The following is a 16,115-nucleotide window of genomic DNA, read 5'->3' as shown; positions in this document are numbered from 1 at the left end:
CAAAACATAATCATCAATTTCCTCAATTATTTTAAAACCAATTCCAGTTACACCTGAAATATGCACTTTGGGTTTATTTCCTGTCAGTGTGTCATTATCAAACTAAAATGACTGACATGTGTCTTGTTATTGCACGGCATTTGACAGCACTCTGTTGGAAGAAAGTCCATACTGACCACTAGCTGAAAGATTTGACTCATTACATTGCACTAAAAAGAATTACCTACAGTATAAAGGGCAAATTGAAGAAGTACCATAAATTTGGGATCTGTTTTTACAGTTCCTGGAACAAAACCATACATTGGCACAAGCAGATACCTCTCACGCTATGGTTAATTGATTGATATGTGTACAGTTGAAACCAGAAGTTTACATACACTGTAAAAAATGCACATTACCATTTTAGAAAAAAAAAGTCAGATGTTAATGTGACTAAACTTTTTCTTGTTTTTGGTAAGTTTGGATAATACAATTTGTTTCTGGAATGCTTGAAAGTATACTAATGAGAAAGATGTTTTTTGAGAAATTTTTAGAACTTTTCTTGAAAGTCAAGTTTACATACCATTAGATTAGTATGCCTCTGAAAAAGGTCAGATAATGATGTCAAGGTTTTGGAAGATTCTGTTTGCGTAATTGACAACATTTGAGTTAATAGGAGACACAACTATAGAATAGTATTTAAGGAAAACCTGAAACACACTGCTTCCTGGTGTGACAACATGGAAAAAATCAACAAGCCAGAATCAACAACAAAAGCCAGAATACAATTTGCTAAATTACACTGGGAAAAATAATTAATTTTGGAGACATGTCCTGTAGTCTGATGGAACTAAGATTGAACTGTTTGGCCATAATAACCAGTGTTACATTTGGAGGACAAAGGGGAAAGCTTACAAGCCTAGGATCACCATCCCAACTGTGAAGTATAGGGGCGACAGCATCATGTTGATAGGCTGTTTTGTAGCAGGAGGGAATGGTCCACTTCATAGCATAGATGGCATCATGAGGAAAGAACATTATGTAGAAATACTGAAGCAACATCTCAAGACATCAGCAGGAAATTAAAACTTGGCCACAAATGGGTCTTTCAAACTGACGATGACCCTAAGCATACTGCCAAATTAGTTAAAATGTGCTTTAATGACAACAGAGTGAATGTTCTGGAGTGGCCATCACAAAGCCCTGATCACAATCCTATAGAAAACTTGTGGGCAGAGTTGAGAAAGCTTGTGCGAGCAAGAAAAATTTGACTCTAATTAACTCTAATAGTGTAATCTAAGTTTCACTAATTCTGTTAGGAGGAATGGGCCAAAATTTCTTCAAATTATTGTGAGTAGCTTGTGGAAGGATACCCAAAACATTTGACCAAAGTTATACAGTTTAAAAGCAAAGCTAAAAAAAATACCAAGGAAATGTATGTAAACTTTTGACTGTCTAGAAATTAATAAAAATTCTCCCTTTCTCTCATTATTCGGCCATTTAGCAAATATAAATCATTTACGTAATTCTTACTGACCTAAAATAGTAAACAATTAGTATGATTTATAATCAGACATTTTTTTTAAATAGTTATGTTCCTTTTTAAGCGTGTATGTAAACTTCTGGTTTTAACTGTATATGTGTATTTTTGTGTGTGGAATACAGTATGATTTTATTTGCCTTAGCCCATGTATAAAATTATATTTACCTGCTCAATTGAATTTACCTGCTTTGGGGGAGAGAGAGTTAAATGTTAAAAAAAAAATTTAATTTAAATTTTCAAGTGTTTTTTCTATTTTTTTTTTTTTTTCAGGATTGTTATAGTGTACATTATGCTGTATACAGTTTAGCACACTTTACTATAGAATGGTTCAAAAACACTATAGTATTACATCAGTTCATAGGACAAAATAAAAGCGTTTTGGCTGATGGTCTCACTTTTGGACGTGTCTGTAAGTCAGTTTAGCGTAGGACGGCCTCATGTGTCTCAGTTCACTGCAGGCCTCTTCATTTCTCCTGCTCTGCTCAGCTGTAGAGTCGCTCGGCTGCTAATCCTGTCAGTCAGTCTATGGAAAAGAGAAACGGGGGGAGCAGGAGGGGTGAATAGGAACCCAGCTCTGTCTTTTGAGATTTGAAAAGAGGCCCGTTGTCCCCTCCCTCTGTCCCAGTAGAGGGAGAGAGAGCTCCTGTTCACTACAAGGGCTCCATTAACTTGACCACTTGGCCTTTGCACACAAAGCCTGGGCCGTCCCACTGTCCCACCCACCCAATTATGTGCGATTAAGCTCAGTGTGCTGTGTCAAGATGCAGAGAGAGAGAGAGAGAGAGAGAGAATCGAGATACTCTGTAAACCAACAGAGATACGGAAAAAGAGAAAGAGGGAGGTTATTAAAAGCTGCTGTATGTCTGTTAGTTTGACTTATTGTTTACTATAAGATTGTTGTTTTAGACATTAAAATGTTTGCTTTACGATTCTTAACCAATCATAAATTCATAATTTAACAATGATTATCATTATTTAACAATTATTAATGTGTCCACATTTAATATATTAATAAATAGGATGCATAAAGGTATATTTATAAATAAACATGATATAGTGAGGCAAGTTATTAAAAGCTGCTGCATGTCTATTAGTTTGACTGATTGTTTACTATAGACGACATAAGATTGTTTATTAATTTACACTTGATAACATCTAAGGGATGTAGTGCTTTAGTTAACTAATTGGATATTTTAGTCTACGATTTGATTGTTTATTGAAATTATGGGAACACATTTTAGTAAGGCACAACTGATTGACATTGTTCATGGATTTTTGTGTATAGCAAAATAAATACCAAGACTCTTATGACATGTTCGTCTATACATTAATCTTCAACATGAATATGTGTAATGAATTAACAATAAAATATTTGTAGATTAACATGGTTATAATAATTGTCAAAATTAATATACTGAGCTAATAAAAATATAAATATACAGATGAATGAGTACATATAAAAATGTAAAGAAAAAAATACATTTGAAAGCTATATGGTTATCTAAAATTATCAAGAGTTATAAATGAATTAATTTATTAATAAATAAATAAATATATTTTATCAGTTAAAAAGTTTTTCGAAATTAATTTATTCATGCTACTAAACAATCAGTTCATTAATATAATGTAAGCACTCATAAAATAACTATAAATTAAATGTGCGAAGATAATACATTTACAATTCCTAATCAATTATATATTTGTATTTTAACAAGCTATAATAGATGTATCCATATTCATCAATATTTAATATATTAATAAATAGAATGTATATAGATGCATTTATAAAATAACATGAATAACTAAATTGATATCAAAATAAGTATAATTCGAAACATTAACATTTATTCATTAACATGATTATTGAATTGATTGATTTATAACAATTTGACGCTGATTATGTCTTTAAATCATTTTAAATAATTTGATTTTATAGGAAGAATTTATTTCATCTGTTTACTACATAAACATAAACCACCAGTCCAACACTCACAAAAAATATATATATATTTTTTCTTTTTTTTCTTCCTTATATATATATATATATATATATATATATATATATATATATATATATATATATATATATATATATATATATATATATATTGCTTGATCAAACTACTTATTTAAAATGAGCTGAAACAGCACAATTCTTGAGATTTCATTGGGTCAACTTAAATTTTTATCTACAATCCACATAAATTTGTTAAAAGTGTTAAGTTAGCCTAATCAATTGGTGTTGGGACAACATGAATTAATTGTGTGGAACCCTGCATTTTTCACAGTGCTAAAAAAAATTATTTATTGGATTTACTAAATGTTTTAAGGTATGATGTTGTAAACAATGTATATTACTGAAGTTAAACAAACAAATTACATTTAGTAATGTTCAGCTTAGTTTGTTTGCTTAAATTCAGCTTATATAAATTGTTTGCAACAATTTGCGTTTTTCCACAGTATTTATTAATAATAGATCAACATTAATAAAATCCAAAGATGTGTTTGTTAACATTAGTTAATGCACAGTGAGATAACAAGTTAATATAGAATAAATATTGCAATGAATGTATTGTTTGTTATTATTCATGTTAATAACTTACATCAACTAACAACAAATTAACCAACATCAATTAATGAAAGAGTTACTGACACATTTTAATACTCATTGTACTTATAAATACAATTCACTCAAACAAATATTTTTGCTACTTGTTGAAACAACATATTTAAAATGATCTGAAACAACACAATTCTTGAGATTTTTCTTGGACTACCAAATTGTTTTATGTTCAGACCTCTTGTTTGTCAATTGTTAAATTAATTGATTTGTGTTGAGACAACATGAATGAATTGTGTGGAATCCTGCATTTTTTAAAACGTTACACGCTATAAATAAACAAATAAATGTGTGTGTACTTCAACCCTGTTGTGTATAATTGTTTTGTAGTGCTGGTGTGAGTGTATGTGCTCAGGAAATCCCAAGTTTGTTTTGGTGTCTCTCTCTGAAACATGTTTTGAATGTACAGTACAATACCTGACACAGACTCAGATAGGAGGCATGCTGTTACTGAATGCACCATGCTGATGTGTGTGCCCATCTGCCTGAGGCTGGTTGGCAGCGTCAGGGCAAAAGCAGGTGAACTGACAGTGATATTGTATATACTGAACTCAACGGTTTCAGGGGAGCATTTTTTATTTTTTTTTTTTTCTTACCAAGGATGGATTATGGCTCAGGTTTGACTGCTGGGGGTTTTGCGCTGTGAGGCCCACTCGATCCTGAAACTAGGAAACAAGACTGCAAATTAACCCGGATTTAATAAGACAAAACACTGTGTGCTGTACATTATTGAAATGTACTTGTATTACATTTCTTAACATGATGACATGATTTAATACATACAAAACATTCCACTTGAATACCTTTTCAAATATTTTAATTCAATTCATGTTTATTTCTATAGCAGTTCTATTCCAGTTCAAAGAGATTAAGTTCAGTTTAACTCAGTTCAGTGTGGTTTAATTTTCACTGCTGGAAGTACAAACACTGAAGAGCAAATCCATCAATGTGCAGCTCCACAAATCCCAAAGTCATATTTCAAGTCATATTTCCCAAATGATATTTAACATAATGATAAAACAAAATTCACAGTATTTCTTAATATGTTCTTCTTCTGGAGAAAGTCTAATTTCTTTGGCTGGAATAAAAAAAAAAAAAAAAATATATATATATATATATATATATATATATATATATATATATATATATATATATATATATATATATATATATATATATATATATATATATATATATATATATATATATATATTTATATATATATATATATATATATATATATATATATATTTTTTTTTTTTTTTTTTTTTTTACTGCAAAATCAATATTTTAGCGCCCTCAATATATATATATTTTTTTTATTGACTACAGAACAAAACACTGTTGTCCATTGACTTCTTTAACCCATTTAATCTAGTTAATCCTTTAAATTGTACAATAAGCTGAATGCTTCTTTGCAAAATAACTAGTTAAATATCATGATAAAGACTAAATAATTTATTTATAAAAATAAGTTGTAAACTATTACGCTAAACATTACTTGAGATTTTGTTTTTCTTAAATTACAATTTAACAAAAAAGCTAATAAATTTTACTGTAGATTCAATTGTAAATTGTATATGTGCATTGCTTATTAATTGTATTTATATCCATTTCATTGTAGACATAAATGGAAGTTTTAAATGGATTGAATGATTGTGCCAAAATACATCATCTGAGCAAAGCACTGCATTTAATTCTGACTAAGCATTACAAAGTCCAAAAAACGAAACATGCATGGATGAATTATTGAAAGTAAGATCTAGATAATTTATCATATCATGTTGACATTATCATTAGTTCAAACATAACTGGACTGAAAGTTGTGCAGGACCATAATATGTCCTTCGTTTTTACAGCTAAATATTCTAAACATACTTTCTGCGTAAACAAAAATACATTTATTTCTTTCTTTTTTATTTCTTTCTTTATTTTTTTTTGTCCCCACACGAACTCCATTAACGGCAAACTTTCAAATATGCTCGTTGCACTTTGTCGACATTTTATTTTACTTCCCAAATTCTGGCCAAGCCACATCATTTGACCTTGAGTTTAAAACCCATAAAAGGCCCCTTCCTAAAATTCCTCTCCTTCAAAAGGTTTTTTTTTTTTCTTGTTGTTTTTGGTATGTGGCTTTTATTGAAGAAGTAGATTTAAAAGTATCTGTCCTTAATTCTGCAGTATAGGGTTTTAAAAAGGTTTCCCTCTAACGGGCCGAGTAAATCAGGGGAAGTGAGTGCACAGTTCCTGAAAGCATTTTCTCCACTGAGAGCCATTGAGTGTGTTAGCAGCAGGAGCTGGAATGCTTTCCCTTCCAACACCTGCTACCGGCCCTGTGGGGCCTGGATTACCTTTTCATTTCCACCCTCTCTGCAGAAATAGAGAGCTGAAATGCTAAGTGAAGTCAAGATAAACGAGGAGCCTTCGGCCTGTTTCTGAGCACCGGCATCTCTGCAGTGATGCCTCTTTAAATGTTGTATTTCCGAGAATGTTCCAGGAACATCAGGAGAGATGCATGAAATTAGATTTAATGGAACCATTTTAGCATTGTTCACCTGAACAAACCTGAATATTTTCTGTGATGAATTTACTGACATGCAGCCTCATATGAATAAAAGTAATCAGTCAGTTATACCTTTTCCGCATGCCCTCCAGAGAGGAAATTGTGCTATTCAGAAGAACCGAATGCCTGCGTACCATGACTGTGTGGATTAAAGCTGTGAATGACGCAGAAAACAAGTCAATGCATATCCTACAGCTCTCAAAATTATAATAACAAACAGCATATGTGCTGTGGCTCACATGTTGATGCCATTCTAAGGGATACATTTAAGCCAAAAAAGTAGGAATTTTTTTCTTCCCAAGTTTTTTTGTAACGTTGATTTGACCATATACAGGATAGTTCATGGAGGTTGTCCAGTTTTTTGGTGGCATTAGGTTGCCATCTCAGTTTTATGGAGATGATATTGTCCTGAAGACCTCGCCAGTCTATAAACTTCAGATTCAATTTGAGTAGGGATAGGGGTTAGAAAGTAGGGATAAGTAGGTAGGCATAACGGTCAACCCTTCTAAATTTAAGGTCATATTTCCCAGCTAAAAAAACAATCTATTTTAACATTTTTGACTTGATTTGGAAGTGATTTGCTTCATATTCCTTGACTGCTGGCTCAAAATTGGAAGGGACAAAAAGTAGAGCTTGTGTGCATGTTTAATTGTTTTAGGCATCTGGTTAGGATGTGTCCTGGATGCCTTGCGGTGGAGGTGTTCCATGCATCTCCAACTGGGAGAAGCCCCCAGGACAGACTTAGGACATGTTGAAGGGATTATATCTCTCTGCTGGCCCAGATCGGCTTTGGATTCTTGATCTGGAGCTGAAGGAAGCAGAGAGGGAAAAGGACATGGGTGGCCTTACTTTTCCTGCTGTCACAGCGACCTGGTACTGGATAAGTGGAGAATGATGACGTGGTTGAAAGTCTCTTCATACACACACAAGATTTATTTTCACTTTTTGGAGAGTTCAGGACAATGAATAATTGCAGATCAAGCGGGAATAGAAGGCAATTCAATAACTGTTTTCTTACTGTATGTAGATTCAAATAAAATTATTACTCCAGTCATTATTGCTTTTATCACTATAGCGTATATGCCGAAGCATGCTAATAGGACTTTGAATTTGCCAGTAACCTGGGTTAAGCGCTTCCAGTCAACTGTATGCCAATGTAAAAATTGACGCATTTAAGGTCAGTTTTCTTTCAAAATCAGCTCTGCTGATCTCCACTGGCTGAGTGATATCCAATATAAAGTGGGTCAAAGATTGTACAAAAAGCACTGCATTAAATTACATTTTCTCCCGCAATGTCTTTATAATATGAACATTTATTTTACCCCAGTATATTCAATAGTGCTTCTGAGCTATCCTGCCGAATATGACGGGCACGTGCGAGTAAACGGCTTTTTGTCTCGTTTTACGATTGAGCAACTAAATGAATGCCAAAGTTTATTTAACTGAATGTATTTTAATTACATTACAACATCGATGCTGTAAAAGGAACCTTACAAATTGGAAAAAAATTCACAATAACAGGTTGTTTAAACGGAATACAGGTCGTATAAACGGAAGTTTATCGGTATGGGAAAAACACTAGCTCGGCATTTACCCTATTATATTAAGAATAATAATAATAACAATAACAATATTAATTAATATTAGAGCGATTTTTGAAGGTTCATGTGACTCTGAAGACTGGAGTAATGAAGCTGAAAATCATCTTTAAAATCACTGGAATAAATTATTCAATTAAGTGATAAACTACTTTTGAACCGTTAATTTATAGTGCAATAACATTTCACAATTTTACCATGTGTATTGCATTTTTGATATAATAATGCAACCTTGGTGAGCAGGAGAAGCTTATTTTAAAACATCTAAAAATCCTACTGACCCCAAACTTTTGACCGGTAGTGTAGTTCTAAATGCTATTTCAGGTTTACTTAAAAAAATATGTTTAATTTCATCTTATGAATGATTTGAGTGTAATTATTTTCACGGTTGTAACCCTTAAAATAAAAAAGCACTGATAGTTAAAAATTATTAAATTGTTCTTCTTTATATATGCTATTTTATTTTACACTCCAATACTCAACGCGCTGTTGTTTTAGTTTAAGCATTTCTGTCAAATACTTAAATAGATGGCCAACAGAAAGCAAGTTACAAGGCTACTAGAAGCAAAAAAAAAAAAAAAAACTAATAATTTCTTCATTGGGGTTGATAAGTAATCATATGCTTTTCACAAACACTTATGTTTGAATTAGTTTAACTTATTGGCAGGGCCAGACAGAATCTGCAGACGTTTTTTGCTATTTCTGCTGAGAATTTTTATAAAAATCTGCAGATTTCTGCGAAATTATTTTGGGATTATCATAACTAAAACCCTAATATGTGAAATAAAAATATATATATATTTTAAACTTTTATTTAATGTTTAAAATGCAAATCCAATTAGATTTACTTTATTTAGAAAATAAAGCAAGTCTCTCATATATTATATATACTTAAGGACTAAAAGAAAATATTACTGCATTGTACATACTGCATTGTTCATAAACCAGATGAACATTTTCACATTAGTCAATAATATTACTGAAATAATTTAAAAACTGAATAAATATAAATTTGCACACATTTACTCAAGTAAACAAACAGAATTATTTAATGATGGGCTAAAAATCTGGGGAAAATCTGCAGAATTCTGCGCGCGCAGATTTCGTGTGGGCCTACTTATTGGTCAAACAATCATGTTTAATAGCTAAATTTGTGTAGAAAACTACATTACCCATAATTCTTTACACCTCAAAAAGGTGTGGTCATATTTAAAAAAAATTAGCAGTTAAAATCCAGACTTAGTGTTGATTAATCATTTACACAGTGTTGTTTAATCCCCACCATGGACCAGTGTTTAAAATACTAAACTGATTACCGCGGTCTTTAATAAATTATGTTGCATCATTCAAATACAATCTTATGCCAAAATCTTTACATCTGAACTCCGTTTAATGCAAATGAAATGATGCCAAGTGCAAGAATAACTGGCCAAAGCTTCCAATTAACATTTTATTCCCTGCATGTCGTAAGTGAATCCTGAAAGTAATTTCAAACGCCAACCGCACTGGTGCAAAATAGTAAATCTGGCCCTGTAACTAAACAGGATATTAATGCTGTACAACATAGAGACCTCTTGGCTCTGTTGATTGAGAAAGTGGCAAATTAAAAGAGTAGTTCCAGAAAGCCAGCTCTCCATCAAACTGACTTATCCTATCCTCCACCTGGATTTGACATTAAGCCGTTTGGATACGATCCAAACCGCTCGAGAGGTAGAGGCTTTGTGAAAGCAAATGCACTCAGTGGAGTTGATTGGTGGCACATAATGTTGAATTAGTATGCAGTCTACATGAAGGAGTGGGTGGGCAGTTTTGACCTGGCATCTTGTATATGTGAGCATCACACACACACAATGGTTCTGTTCTCCATGTATGTGTTCTGAATGGGCAGTTTCATTGATTCTGTACAAGCTGAACTGGGTCTGGTGCCATGAAGTTCTTCTGGTTTCTCTTAGTCGTCAAGGCGACTATGTGAACGCCTCTGAACTCTGGCAACTGCAGCGATTGGTCAACAAGCTTTTTCCTCTCACAAGTGGCCTGCTAAGCCTGGAGGGCAATGAAGCAGCAATGCGCACCACTTACCCCCAGACAGACACAGATACATCAGCAAAACCTATATATTGTATGGATGGGCACACTGAAATCTCATAGGCTGTAGAGAAAAAATGATTTTTTTAAAGTTTTAAATAAAGGTTATAGGATTTTGCTCACGAAAATGCTATGTTTAATTTAATATTGTATGTTTAATTTAATCTTGTAAACAATTTGCATGTACTGTTGAAGTCAGAATTATTACCCCCCTTTGTTTTTTTTTCTTTCTCATGTTTAAACAAATCATGGAATTTTTTTATGTATTTTTCGGAATTTAGTCATTATACAATGACTTGCCTAATTACCCTAATCTGCCTAGTTAACCTAAACTAACCAAGTTAAGCCTTTAAATGTCACTTTAAGCTGTAAAGAAGTGTTTTGAAAAATATCTAGTAAAATATTATTTACTGTCATCATTCATTAATTTTCTTGTCAGCTTAGTCCCTTTATAAATCCAGGGTCGCCACAGCAGAATGAACCGCCAACTTATCCAGCAAGCCTTTACGCAGCTGATGCCCTTCCAGCTGCGCCCCATCTCTAAGAAACATACACACACTTTAGCCTACCCAATTCACCTGTACCACATGTCTTTGGACTGTGGGGGAAACCGGAGCACCCGGAAGAAACCCACGCAAACGCAGGGAGAACATGCAAACTCCACACAGAAACGCCAACTGAGCCGAGGATCGAACCAGTGACTGATCGGCCTTCTTGATGTGAGGCAAACGTGCTACCCACAGCACCAATGCGTCGCCCCTACTATCATCATGGCAAAGATAAAATAAATCAGTTATTAGAAATGAATTATTAAAACTATTACATTTAAAAATGTGTTAAAAAAAACTTCTCTCCGTTAAACAGAAAAAAATAAAAAATAAAATAAAAAATAAAAAGTGGGGCTAAAAATCTTCAGGACCGTAAAAAAAAAAAAAATAAATAAAAGATTAAATTGTTACCCAAGAGACTATTTTAACTTTACACTCCAATACACAGTTTCCAATGTTGGGTTGCAGCTGAAAGGGCATCCTCTGTGTAAAACATGTGCTGGACAAGTTGGCGGTTCATTTCGCTGTGGCGACCCCTGATTTCTAAAAGGACTAATCCAAAAACACAATGAATGACTACACGGTGCTCTGTTTTCTTGTTAGAATTACTTAGTTAATGAACACCAAAATGATAGATGGTCAACAGAGTGCAAGGTTACAAGCAGGGTTGGGCAAAACTACATTGAATTTATTTTAAATTTAAATACCAAATACCTTAATTTTATGGGTATAATAAAATACAAAATACAGCAGTTACAATGTGTATCAAAATATAATACAGTATTTTGTATTTTAAAAATACTACAAAAAATGTTTACAAAGGAGCATGACATTTCTTTGCAAATCTTCCAGTATTTAGACCTATTCGATCAATCCCTTCATCATTAAACTGACTTAAGTAAACAATGTTTGATTGCAAATATGGCCATTAAACTTGCCATCCTCTCTGTACAATGATTATTCAACCTCTTAATATTTTTAAAGGGTGGTAAATAAACAGTGAATTTCAATTTTTTGTTCACAGATGTTTTCAGATATTTATAGTATTTTTTTTTTGCTATTGAACTCTTCAACACTCAAAGTAGATGTAGATTTTTTACAAAGTATTTTACAGTATTTTATAAGTACAAAAACACAAAGACACTAAAGTGTATTAATGCAAAATATTTAGCCATTTCCATCAGCCCTATCAAACACTGTTCTAACACAATATTAATTATTTAATCTTTATGTAATTAATTATTTTTGAAATAAATGTATCATACTACCCATCCTTGGTTACAAGCCTACTAAAAGTAGAAACTATTAATTTCTCCATTAGTGAATAGGCCTATTTATTTATTTATTTATTTTAAAATAGGCCTAACTGTTAAACCTTTGAAGACAGACCTGTTGTGAGCTCTGAGGTTGTTAAGTAATTGTGTACGCTTTTCACGAACTCATATGTTTGAATCAATTTAAATTATTGGTCAAACAATCTTTAATAGTGGAATTTATGTGAAAAACTACAATACCCATAATACTTTACGGCACAAAAAATTACGTTTAGCCCCTCCCACTCCACCATCAATCTAGTCTCTCTCGCAAAATCGGTTAATATGTTTACGTTTGCACATTTAGCAATAAACCTAAAATATACTGATTCTGTTTGACATATAACGTGTAACTTTAGACAGCTAAAGTAAGTAAAGTAACGTATAACGTTAGGCGGACTTTACAGTTTACAAAAGGAAAACGCGGATGAAGTGTCGTTAAAAAGCGGAAAGAAAGCGAGGTAATTAACGTGAAGATTTGAATTTTGACTCATTTAATGTTTGGCAGCTGTACGTTATGTAAAGTAGAAATGTTAGATAGATGACCAACAGTATAATCTAGTAATGTAAAGTAACGTTAAACATCTCGACATTTTCAACAGTTTCACCTTTTGAATGGACAATAACGAGTAATTTGCCTTATTAACGTTAACTCTTATGTGAAACAATTTGAGTTATCAACATGTTACACACAAATATTGGTGAGTATGTTATGATTTTTTATTGGCTATTTATTCAATATTTTGATATCCTAATTTAGAATTATATACCGTCTGAATTTATATTTTAAATAACGTTCAAGACTTTGATCATTTGTGTACTTTACAAATGTGGAAGAAAGAAATGTCATTGATTTTAAGTAACGTTATATGCTTATTCAACAGCTTTGTTGTCAAAGGCATGGTTTGGTTACGGTGTATGGATGAAAAGTGTCCATGAAGGCCTAAACGGGTTCAGAGGAGAGATGACTGGAAGTCCCGAAGCCTATCTGCTAACGTTACCTGTCTAAAACCAAGGAAGCAGGCAATCAATCATCATGATCCTAAAGTATGAAGGTCAGCTTCAGAAGTAGGGTAAAGTAAAATTTGTCCTAACCCTTTTTTTTACCATGTGTGGAAATTCATTGATTAAATTTGAATGCCAACGATTTGATATAAGCTCTGCAGTGACCTGTTTCTGTATCACTGTGACCTTTTTTGTGCAAAGAATTACTTTTTTAGAGTCTTTCTATGAAAATATCCACAAAAATATATATAAAATAAATCCTTCACCTTTTTTATTTATTTTTTTTACAATTCTAACATTCTGAATTTATAATATTTTCTCCAAAGAAACTAAATGTAATGCATAGCTCTTGTTAAGCGTGTATATCATCCCGGAACACACTTGGATTTATTTTCAGGAAGTTTAATTTAATTTTGAGTGGACTTTACTGGGATTAAGCAGTTGCTTATTTCAACAATGCAAATATGCTTTACTTTGCTCTCTTGGAACCATTTTAGTTTGTTATGTGAGCTTTTGCTTGTGGTGTTGGTTTGATTCAAGCTTTATTATACTTGGTTTCATTGTTACAACACCCAGTTCAGAGCCTATAGAGTATTTTTGTCATTTTTTGGCACAGCTCACTCGTCTTAAATGTTAATCAAATTGCTACTACATTTTATACAAAACAACTTTTCATAATTATTCTCACGTTTTAATTTCTTTTAACAAACTGACAAAAATGACTTTGTTTTGTTATATGTAATGTAATGAGAGTCAGAAGGTTGTAATGTTATCCTGAACCCGAGCCCTTTGTCTGGCGCATGAATTCCTGCTTGGGTATTTTTCTAAGCAGATTATGCCACACTTCGAAGCTCGGATTACAGAAAATGTATCCAGACTTAACTCATAAAATACAGCCAGGTCTTATTGCAGTTTAACTCACACAGCTCATGCTAATTAGCTGTTTGATGCTGTTAATTGGGTTCCCACCGCTTTTCAAATTGATAACGTCTACCCACTCTCAACAAGCAGAGCTGATGTTTTTTCGCCTGTCACACTGTGCCTCGTCTTAAAAATCTATTGCATAACTTCGCCTTCATGAAATCTGCGAATGCTCAATTTTATTTTCATTATTTATTTATTTATTTTATTTATTTATTTATTTTTTTTACAAAATTTAAATGTCCCAGACCTCATTCAATGTTCTGTCACCCCTTTTTGGTAGATATTTTTGTCTAATTTGGTCGTGCTTTCAGCTGCCAGTTAATACTGTACTCTCAGCTTTTAGCTCTTTGCACATCTTCAAATCTGATTAACCAAATTCGGTAGATTTCTAGCACAAAAGCAGTGCCAACTTTATGAATTGCATATAAAAGTCCTCGATAATCAGTGAGTTAGACAAAGAAGAAATAGAGAAATGTGTCTATGATTTTCTTTCCAGCTTGACGCCAGATACATGTAGATTTACATGTCGTATTTTTATTGATCTTATGGAATACGTGGTACTTGTTAATAAAAAATATAATACAGCTGCCTATTACCTATTAATGAAAAACAACAATCACTTCTAATAATAAATGCTTTTTTGTGGAAAAATATCTGAAATAATTAATGTCAATGTTAAACCCTGTCAGCACAAATAAATAAATTTTGTAGAATATGTTATATTGGAGCATGCTTCTCTCATCATGGATCATGAGCCATTTTAAATGATTAGGCTACATATCTAATTATCATTTTTCAGAGTTATGAGCTTTCTTGGTAATTAAAGAACTCATTTGTTTATACAATGATTATTTTAAACCATCATTCGTATTTTAAATCAAAATCATGTATATCTAAAGCTATATTTTAATAAAAAAACTAAATATTTATTTAAAAAAACGATTAGAAATAGATTATTATTATTCTTGTTATTATTGTTATTATTTTACTTATATATACAATGTATTTCTTTTATCACAAACACAAATGTTAATGTTAGTTCCATGTATTTAACTGTAAACGTCAAAAAAGTCACGAGCAATTCCATGCAAATGTCAATCTTGCCATAAAAAAAAAGTTTTCACCAAGACAGCAAAACCCTTTCTATTTTTTTTATTTAGGCTTATTTTTTACAGAACTCTAAAAATACTCATTAATAGATCATTACTGGTTATTACGTACTGACTTCATTTATCTCATATGCCCTATTTTGCAGTAGCTTACTATGGCGAGGGAGGTGGGCACGAGTAAATAAAATTCTCCAACTACTTAATGCAAAACTGTGTAAGAACTCGCTCAACAAGACTCAGAAAGCAAGTTTGCTATAAATGCTCATGTTGCACTTTTAAAGGTACAGTACATATGTGACTGTTTGTATTAAAGGACAACATTTTATTACAAAAAATATATAAATATATTTATACATTTGAATACAAAAATGGTTGTACTGTAAAGTAAAATTTAAAATTATGTGTGGAAAGCATCGTCAATGCACCGTGATGCACTAAGACATCGAATTGAACCGAATCGGTGGCATGATAATCATAACCGAACCGAACCGAACCGAAGCATGAGACCAGTGTAGGTTCACACCTCTACTGATTAGCATTGTTTTTTTTTTGTTTTTTTGGGGGGGGTTTGTGCAGTTTAATTCACAGAATTTGCAATTGCTCACATACTTGTGTATACATTTGATAAGCACTGTATAAAAAAGTCTAGCTAAAATAATCAAAATAAAACTTTAAACATAGAATAAGCAAAATCAAACTGTTTAATCAGAAAGATCCTTGCACAGTGCGTTTAAAGTTACAAATAAATTACACTCTTCATATTTAAATGGCTTCTTAAGTACCTATACAATTTTTTTCAAAATTATATAAAAAGTAAATAAAAAAAGC

General features: G+C 32.2%; 1 protein-coding gene across 23 annotated transcripts in view; it reads left to right on the top strand.

Annotated features, from left to right (window-relative positions):
- Positions 1-12,509: 12,509 nt before the first annotated feature.
- Positions 12,510-16,115, top strand: part of six3a (SIX homeobox 3a) — an 88,867-nt gene continuing 85,261 nt past the window's right edge. For 8 of the 23 annotated variants that reach the window (XM_073919301.1, XM_073919299.1, XM_073919295.1 and 5 more), the window contains exons 1-2: positions 12,510-12,710; positions 13,134-13,304. The gene's annotated coding sequence lies outside the window, so the exon portion shown is untranslated. Of the gene's footprint in view, positions 12,711-12,851; positions 12,951-13,133; positions 13,323-16,115 lie in introns of all 23 variants that reach the window. The other 15 variants (XM_073919293.1, XM_073919290.1, XM_073919289.1 and 12 more) reach the window with 5 other exon arrangements.

Source organism: Danio rerio, chromosome 13, assembly GCF_049306965.1.
Source record: "Danio rerio strain Tuebingen ecotype United States chromosome 13, GRCz12tu, whole genome shotgun sequence".
Lineage (NCBI taxonomy): Eukaryota > Metazoa > Chordata > Actinopteri > Cypriniformes > Danionidae > Danio > Danio rerio.
The sequence above is the reverse complement of the archived record's forward strand: the minus strand, read 5'-3'. Positions and strand labels throughout refer to the sequence as shown.